The following is a 10,427-nucleotide window of genomic DNA, read 5'->3' as shown; positions in this document are numbered from 1 at the left end:
TTATTCAAATAAAACTGCACACATATATAGAATATAAAGCTGGAGCATTTACATTTGCAAACTCTAGAGTGATAGGATCCCAGGACCACAATATGCTCCCATTTGCATTTTACCATGACTTTAATTGAAACTAACAAAGAGCAAACCTTAAGCCACCTTCCTAACCAGCCATAGAATATTCTCATAGTTTGTGTCCCTCATGAACCAGCTATGGATGGGAACCTCTAAAAGATAAACAAGCCTCACATAAAGAGAGTCTAAAACAATATGAAAAGATCTGCAAATAACAACACTAATATTATGATAGACAGCCATAAAAATAAAATCAATATGGCTTTCTTGCATGACAATATAGTTATAAAAATAAGAGAATAAAAATAGAATAAATAGCTCAAATCATGTAGCAATATGACTATAGAATTTAATTCTCCTTTTCCTTAAGAATGTTATGTAAACAATGTCTTCACATCATTTTTAATTTCCCATGTAACGTCATCCATAGAATAGCCATTCTACTGAACTAGTAACTCCTATGTTGTCTTGCAACCTTTACCAACTTTTAAGTAAGAATATTGGCTAAACTAGCCTTCTCAACATTAATCTTTGAGACTTAAATGATCCTGAGTGTAAACATATTTAAAGCTTGCTTATATGAAACATTAGATGAATCTTCAAACTAGCTCTTTATTTAAATTTACCGAAATGCCCCACATGCTGCAAAATTGTTTAAGGCCCACAATACTGTAAAAACATGCCACCTTCTTTCAGAGATTAATGTTGGGGGGGGAGGGGAGGATTGTGAGAGGGCTATGGGGGGTTTTAAAATGTATGGTAGGGATAGTAATTTGAAGTATGGTTAACTATAAAAAACATTACTTTGGGTCCCATTAAGCTATATTGCTCCTTGTTTTACATCCAATTTATGTCTAAGCCCAAGCTCTATACTACTCTAGGTGGTGAGGCACCCTCCTTGCATTAGGCCACCAATATGCCAAAATTATGATAAATATTGTTTAACACCATTTTACATGCAAGAGTTAAATATAGAAAGGTAGTGCTTATAGGGGATATTAAGTGTATATTAGACCCTCAATTCATAGCATAATGGGCTTGGAATTCAACTCCAAATTTAAGTGTGCTACACAAATGGTGATGGTTGAGGAGGATATTCTTAAGATTAATTTTGTACCTTATTTTGTTTGTTCTTGGTGATGCTGTTCGAATTGAATAATGTTCCAGCAATTTTTTACTAAATGATGGATGAGATTCTTTATAATATGCCAAAGATGATTGTTAATTTCATTGATGATATCTTGATCCATTAAAAGGGAATATAGGAAAAGCATATCTATGATATTTGTAAAGTGTTGGATCAGCTATAGGAAGTTAATTTAACACTTTAACCATCCTAATTTGAATGCTAAACTTATTTAAAGTTAGCATCCTTGTGCAACAATTTAGTCAATGTCATCTTTTTGCATATATTAGCCATACATTGCAACTAACAAGTGAACTATTCCACAATAAATGAGTGTTTAGCAATTTTTTAAAAAGCTTCATGCATATTTACATGGTTCTTGAATATTGGTAATTATGTTGCAATCACTTCAATATTAAAGTAGAATAACTTGGTTTATTGTATTGTTTGGTGGGCTTTACAATTTTAGATATATAACTTTAATGTTGTTTATCACCTAATGAGTCTAAGGCTAATGCTAATACACTATCTTGAGCTCCTCTCTATTTTTTGCTCTCTTCTTATGTTCCTAATGAGGTTATTGTTCCAATATTAGTGAATTTTCTGGATGAGAATCTTATATCATTAGTAGTCACTGTATTTAATGTTCAATGTCCATAAGGTGTAAAGTTAAATTTACCTTCTTTTGATCACGTTTATAAGGCTTAAAAGGTTAAGCCTTAGAGTTGAAAGCTTTGTGATAGATTTGAGAAAATTGTATCACTTATTAAAGGTTTGCTATTTTAACATTTACATTTTTAATATTGCTTGAGAATGACATTCTTTATTTTGTGGGGATTGATTCTAATTACTATTTGTGATTAGTGGTGCCTTTGATATTTATTTAACATTTTTTCCACTTTTACTATGATTATAAAACATTACCATATAACTGAGAAGCTAGAGATGCGACATAATTTATCCAGTATGTACATAGCTTTATTTGATGTTAAGTTTATAATACTCACCCTTATGCTACAAAAGGATGATTAGAGTCAATTATAATTTTTTGTTTATTTGACTAATGACATTTGATATGATAAGGCTCTTTCCACAATCAATTGTTGACAATGAATATATCATTATTACTTTTGACTATTTGATTCGGTGGGTGGAAATTAGTGCTCTTGCTAGTGCATTTATGATTGTTATTAGATACTTCCTATAGTGTTCCAGTATTATTATCAAGAGCAAATTCTCTCACATAATGGTCTTATATTTATGGATGAGGTATTTCACTTCTTGATGTCTTGGTTAGAGATATATCACACTTTCACAAATATTTATTATCAACAGATGGATAGTTTAGTTGAACATTTTATTTACATTTTCAAAGGGATAATTGCAAAGTATATGAATTTTTAGCACTTGGACTAAAATGGTTATTTGCCATTTCTTTGGTATATATATGTCATGGGGGTACAGAGTTCTATTGATGCTTCACCATATAAACTCTTATTTGGTTATAATTTGATATTGTTAACAGAGTTGAGTTTACTATTACAATTGCCACAAGTTATTAATGTTAAGCTCTTTGATCAATATTATATAAGCATTTTAAGACTTGGGCTATATATAAGTAAAACAATAGTGGTGGTACATACAAGGAACAAAGTAGATGATTTAAAATTAGTTAATCTTACGATACATGGTTTATCTAAGGGGATCTTTGCTCAATAGAAGGCACTATATTGAGTGTTGTAGTAATTTAGACTATAAGTTTATAGAATTCAATATAACATTCAATAAGTTGATCCTTTAGAAATTGTATATGTAGAGTGGTTGAAGTGCTTTGTACAAAAGAATTAAGAATAAGTTGCACCACCTATAAATCCATTAGTGCCTCTTCTTGATGTTATTTCTAACCTATTAACTATAAAACTCTAACTACTTTCCATTATTTTGAGATTGGGGGTTTAAAATATATATATATGATTAACCTAAAAACCATAACTTATATACAAAAGCAATCAAATACCTATCAAAATCTTATTACTCTTATATTAGTATACAATATTATAGCCATGGATCTGACCTCATATCTTCCATCTCTATATTCTATACACTCATAAATGGTATATAAATATATGCACTAGTGAAATTTTTGCAAAGGGAAAATTAGAAGCTCTTTCATTAATCTTTTCACATAGTTTTAAAGAGAGAGCTATAAATATTTAAAAATTATATATTTTAGAATATAATTTAAAACATATTATTATAAAAAGAACTTTTAAATATAAATTTTTTTTACATTTGGAAGAATATAGAATTTATAGCTTTTAAAATTATACATAAGAAAATTTTAAAGTATTTGGGTATTTATTATAATATAATATTTATATAAGTTTTTTAATAATAAAAAAAATTAATAATAAAATAGTATAAATCCTGCTAACATATTATATTTACAATTTCATAACTGTTTATTTAATATAAAAGTTTTCTAATCTATTTAATGATCTTAAAAATATGTATAGTAGTGTTTGCTTATATAAATGTCGTATATGGAGTAAATATAGACTGGGGGAAAAAAGAAGTTCTTAGTGAACATGATATTCAAATCATAATTGATCAAGGTTTTTTAAATTTAACAAGAAATATAACTCATTATGGTAATTATCCAGCAAATTATAAAGATTCAAGATTGGTTGAAATTAGTAAAGGTGCTGTTTTTGTAAGGATTGAATGTTTAGGAGATAAATGTAAATCTGGTAAATCAACAAATAAACAAGTGATTGGATCAAGAATAAAATCTGGAATAAAATATACAATAGATGAATATAAATCACTATTATTATCACAACGAGCAGATAAATGTAAAATAACATTAACAAAATATATAATTGAGTATAGTCTTCAATTTTTGTGGACTCCTCAGTTACAAAATACAAAGGCACTTCCATTTCTTCATAAAGATATTCATTCTAGGCAAGATTGTGATACAAGTTTAACCACTTTAAATGCCGGTTTTCGAGAATTTTATTTATATAAAGGCAACTTCTTAATATCATCTAATGGTAGAAATACATTATATTTGAAATCAAATTGTCAACTTGTAGTTTTCTCAGGTAAAAATATTTTATGGCAATCTGAGAATTTTTTCTTTTATAAAGGCAATTGTGTGCTTATTTTGCAAATTGATGGAAATCTTGTTATATATACTGACACAAGAAAAGTGTTATGGTCTATAAACAAATATTGCCAGAAATGCATTTCTCTTACATATCTTATTATTGAAGATAATTGTGACTTTGTCATTTATGAAGCTTCAGCTCCAAATAATAGTTGGTGGAGAATAAAACTTAGCAATCATATAGGTTGCTTCAAAGATAGAGTCTCTTGAAATTATAGAATACTAAAAAATTTTAAGAAAATAAATTTTTATTCTAAACCCACTCTCTAGTCTCACTACCATATTTTTAAAACAAGAATTAAAGTTTGAGCTTTTGTCTAATTTTATATAATAATTTTTTTTACTTCACTTAACTATAAATTACTTGCACCAAAATGTCTCAAAATAGGTAATAGGGAATATTGTCAATTGGTCTAAGCTCCTTGATGGATTTTTATATTCTGTCATAAATTAATGGGAAAATCAAATATTGTCAAAGGAAGTGGATTTAGATAAGTCTCGACCTAGAGACCTATTTTTGTGCACTTTCTTTTACTTTAAAAGTCTCTACCACTAAGAATTTGTACTTAAATAGTAAATATCTATTAGACTTAGCAAAATAAAGTCTTTGTTGTGAAATAAGAAAATACTCTAACGACGGAGGTGGTAATTCTATGTTATTTAATGCAATGACCTAAGAAGGAAGTCAAAATGCTTAGTAAACTGTTGCAAATATGATTATAGATATTGAAAGTTACTTGATAACAAATCTTTTCAAATGTTCTTCTTTGATTGTAGGAGATCAATATTATTAAACCTTTTATCAGTTTCCATCCAAGTTAGTTGAAAAACTGATCTTTATATGTGCATTTGGTCAAAAGAGTATAAAGATGGAATTCCTAAGTGCTATTATGCAAGCATACTTAATCTAATTAGAAAAAAACTTATTCCTTAGTTTGCACTTGCTAGTGTTGAGAACCTATGAAATTAAGCTTAGTCCCTCAATACTTGCTAGTGTTGAGAACCTATGAAATTAAGCTTAGTCCCTCAATACTTGCTAGATAATAGCTTAATATATTTACCAAGTGTAGTGCACGTGGTTTTTACTTTTTATCCTATGGTGATTTACCATAGAATAACCATGAAGTAGAACCTACACCTTCTTTGTGCCACGTGTCACATACCACATGTCCAAAAGATAGTGGTGTGGAACCCAAGTTTTAGAGCCTTTGGCCACTGACTGAAGAAACGGTACCAAACTCCTAGCATGGAGCCAAAGAGTGATGGCACTGGAACACAAAATGACTCCCGAGCATATAGCCCAAGGAGCGAAGGGATAGGAGCATGGAACGACTTGGAATAATCCTAAAGCATCAAACATCCCAATGCTAGGACCAACACGCAAAACGAAGCCAAATGGAGTATGGTGCTATTTCAGCATACTGATAGCCTAATGCAAGGATATAAGTACTCCACCAGCTAGCATGGTGTGGAGCTTAGGCTTAGACCCAAGCCAGATGCAGAATAAGGACAGTACACAAATGGGAGCTAGACTATGCTTTAGGTTGGTCAACCATCCCTGACTTACCTACTATCTTTACCATACATTTAGAACCCCCTATATCCCCCCCTTGAGGAACACATGCTTTGGGCTTTCACCCTAATCCTCCCTTAGTTTCAGGAGTTAGTTTTTGGGACAAGCTCTAAACTTACTAAATATGGAATGTCCCTAGATTGTGAATTTGGACACGGGACGAACACCATTGTGTTCAGGACAATCTCTACATTCAATAGATATACCAAATGAGCAAATCTGGACACTTTCCATAAATAGCATTTAGGATTGAAATGAGACAAACACAAAGGGCATGATAGCAAGGGTGTTTGGCAGACATAGTAAACTATCATCCAGTGATATTGAGGGAGTAGTCTCAATACGCGAGGGTTCTTGTTAAGCTAGTGCAAAATAGAGCAAAAGAGAACTAACAAGCTGAGCCAAGTATGCTCAGCTAAATAGACACTTAGGAATTCCTTCCTTATGCTCATCCGACCAAATATAGATGCTAAGCCCAGTTTATTAATATTTGAGCAAGAGGGACTAATAAAGGGTCTAGCAATACCGACCTCCTGCCATTGTGGCAGTAAGGAAAGAATGTCCGTAAAGACTAGCCGACAAATAACTTTCGATACCCAAAGTCATATTTGCGACACTCTCCCCCCCTTAGGGAAGATCAACGTCCTCATCAATGCATACTCAAGTCTAGAATACCACCAAGGAAACAACTCCAAAAAAAGTTCACGGTATTCACACTATGTGAAAAATGCACCAACTTAAATGAGTTAGGAGGCACTTTGTCTAACACGGATGCGCTACCAGCTGAGACACCTTTCTGGCCATCGCCGATAAAGAAATGACCAACAGAGTCACCCACCCTTGCTGCTCTGGGTGTCACTCAGCTTACAAAAGTGTGATACGCCTCTACCTACAGGGTCATAGAGAGAGAAGTCAGAGGCCCAAACCCTCATGAGTAAAGAAACCAAACTTGTTAGTAAGGTTTAGATAGACTATTGTAAACAGGCAGTTAGAGTTGTTTACATGGTCGCACTTTCTTAACGGAATAAGGAACATCGACAAAGAGGCGGGTGATGTGACCAATCGACAGTAGCTACCCCATGACTAAAGATTTCACCATGCACACAAAGTGTTGAAGCTAGTCTACCTATATTGGCCCAAAGTCAAAGATCAATAGATGGACATAATCAAAGTCACAGACAATGATACCTTAGAGTCATAATTATCAGTGAATAAATTTTATATTAGAACACAAAAGTATTCCAAGTAAGGTATCATCTAATAAACTAGTAGTATAGTATAAGAACCACCAAGATCAACATGTTTGGAAAATATAGAATTCACCATCCAACAAAATTCAATAGCAAATATACCATTAATAACATTTGATGTGAAAACTTAACTACCAAAGATTGTAGATAATATGCTAAACAACTTATAAAAGATAGCTCAAAGAACATAAAGTATCATTGATTGGCAAGCAAAATGCTCGCACATATATCACTCGAAGGAAATAACATCCAATCTATCAAAAGCGATTGTAATGATAGTCAACAGAATAGAATGAATATTACAAAGTAAATAAACACTCATTCATGCTAACCATCGCACTGGCTAATCTTGAATAGATTCCGGTCAACAATACAAAGGAACTTAAGTTGCTTAAGCAAGTGTCAGTAACATTCTATTGATGTCTGAAACCCAAGAGACCAATCTAAAGCAAATCACAAAGAATATATAGTATTGCGAAAAGCCAAAAGCCATCAAAGAAAATAACTAACTATCATGAAAGATCATCAATCATCCCATAAATGAAAAGATGTATAATCATTGTCAAAGAAAGAATTTACCATCCCGAAGAACGGCAAATCATTCTAGATTAACAATAATCAAACAAAACTTTGACAAGGATAATCAACTATCTTAAATTGTAGTCAATTATCACCAATGATTGATAGATGCAAAAGCCAACTTCAGCATCGAAGCTAATGAGCCAAAATGCCTCCCAACAACTCCTAACAAATAGAATAATAAGCATGAAAACTCAAAGAACTAGAAGCTTGAAGAAGCCCATAGTTAAGTCTTGCTTAACAATGATCACAAGTCTTGCATAAACTAACTTCAATGCTAAAGAAGAAATCATGGTATAACCGATAACATCCTCCTCAACACATCTGTAAGCAACCAAAGAGAACGACTCGAGAGACGGTCCATGGGGTTCAAATATAAAGGGAAAGGGCCCATGAATAAGAGTGCACCCCCTTTTCCAATCGGTTAAGGGTCTTGGGATACTTGGGGTTAAGCGTCCTTGGGTTTGAATAGTACTGGGCTGGGTGACCTCCTGGGAAGTCCAAACTTAGGAGCTTACATTTGGTATCAGAGGGGTCTCGAGTCCGACTCTGTTGGTTGGCTAAGGGAATCGCACCACATGTTGATTGACATCTGGCTGGTCCAGTTTGCTCCCGCTGGGCTCGACCCGAGGGGTAGGGTGTCAAGAGAGCGGGGCTCTCGAGAGAGCTACGGCTCTCAACTTCCATTCACGAGGGCGTGAACTTGCAGAGAAGCGTGGTGGGGTCCATGGGGTTCAAATATAAAGGGAAAGGGCCCATGAATAAGAGTGCACCCCCTTTTCCAATCGGTTAAGGGTCTTGGGATACTTGGGGTTAAGCGTCCTTGGGTTTGAATAGTACTGGGCTGGGTGACCTCCTGGGAAGTCCAAACTCAGGAGCTTACAACATCCATAAGTTAAATTTTATAATGCAAAGATAATGAAGAGCATATCTACATCAACCTAAAAGTTAAATATAACGAAGTTATGCTCAACAAGTGATCACCAAATGATCCTCTATGAATCCATCTATAGCAAGACGTAACTCACTTCATAACAAGTATAAAAAGAATCATCAATGATCAATATAAAAAATTCAACATCTTCAATATTGATCACTAACTCTTCCTCTCGTAAAGTTAGCATAATTCACGATTAAATCACTTTTCAAGGAAAAGCTAAAGCTCAACCCTTCCTAAGCAATTTCATCTAGAACACAACTAACTCAACTTGTCACTCAGTTCATTTGAACGTCAATACAATTGCTAACTAGCAAATGCACACATGCCAATAACACAAAGTTATAGCCAAATCATCAACACTATCTTCATCGAGACGAAACTTGAATTAAATCTTTCGGAGAAACATTTCATTTCACTCAAATCTCAATATTAACAATATCAACGATAAAGCATCATTTTAATGCCATCAACACCATAACAAAGCTAGAAAAAACATGAGTGAATCACCACTCAAAGCTCTTTAGCAACCAAATTAACCCAAGTCAAAGATACCTTAGTCAGTATCCGAGACCAATTCTTCAACATTACTCAGCTACAGATAACATATCATCAAGGAATGATTCACCATGTCCAAGACTCCATAAAATCCAACACCACGGACTAAATGAAACCAAATTATATCGACAAAGGAATCTACATCCTAACATAGAAAAACCATGCAAACCACAATATGATCCTCTGCAACACCACCCAGTAAAGCAAGCCCATCACCGATAAATCTTCATTGAGCAAAGTAAGTGTCAACAGTCTTTAACAAAGTCTATAAACACTCACTAATTATAAAGCAACCAACAACCACTCTTCAATTTTCCTTTATAAGACCCAAACACTAAACTTATGCCATCGAGTTATATACTTGTCCAATATTAACATAATACCCCAGGCACGAGAAAAAGGTTTATAAACAAGCACGAACTAAATGACTACTCGAATCCAACTCAACCGTAGTAAACTCACTAATAAGTTTAGCCAATAGCTTTGAGCATGCCTTGAAAAGGCTAACTATGCATGATCAACACTCAGTCGAAACTAAAGTGAAGACCATGAAATGGATTCATATTGGTACACAACCTCCTTATAGACAAAGTTATAGTATAGGTACCAACATCTTAACATTAAACAACTAAGTTGGACATCATCATCCTCAGCCAAGGCACAGGGCTACTAAGACTAAGTCAAAATCAGTGAGAGCTTACTACTCTTATAGAGTTTAACGAAATGCAAGGTGCAACCTACTACCAAGCATAACGCTACAGAAGAAAGGCACAAGGTCATCCTTCTTAGAAAAGCGGAACAGCCACTTTTCTACACCAACTCTAGACTTTATCCAACTCAATTGCTTTACTCCCAAAAGTTAACATCCCTTTCGGGCCGCATCATACAAATTATCTACTAAGGTTTAGGCTAACCAAAGTCAACTCTAACCCCTTCACTAGTTTGTACTGGTTTATGAAAATGGAATGGTTTTTGAGCAAAGTGATCAATAAATCAGCCATTGGAAATTTTTTAAGAAAATTTGTGAAAATTTTTCCATCTTAGAGAAAGAATAACTCTCAGTCCAGGAATGCAAACTTTCAAGACTCAACCAACTTCTTCCTACTAACTTCATATAGGTTCACCTCTACACAAATTCTCATAACCAACAATATGTCTAA

This window comes from Selaginella moellendorffii, unplaced genomic scaffold (genome assembly GCF_000143415.4).
Source record: "Selaginella moellendorffii unplaced genomic scaffold, v1.0 SELMOscaffold_75, whole genome shotgun sequence".
NCBI classification, from domain to species: Eukaryota; Viridiplantae; Streptophyta; class Lycopodiopsida; order Selaginellales; family Selaginellaceae; genus Selaginella; species Selaginella moellendorffii.
The sequence above is the reverse complement of the archived record's forward strand: the minus strand, read 5'-3'. Positions refer to the sequence as shown.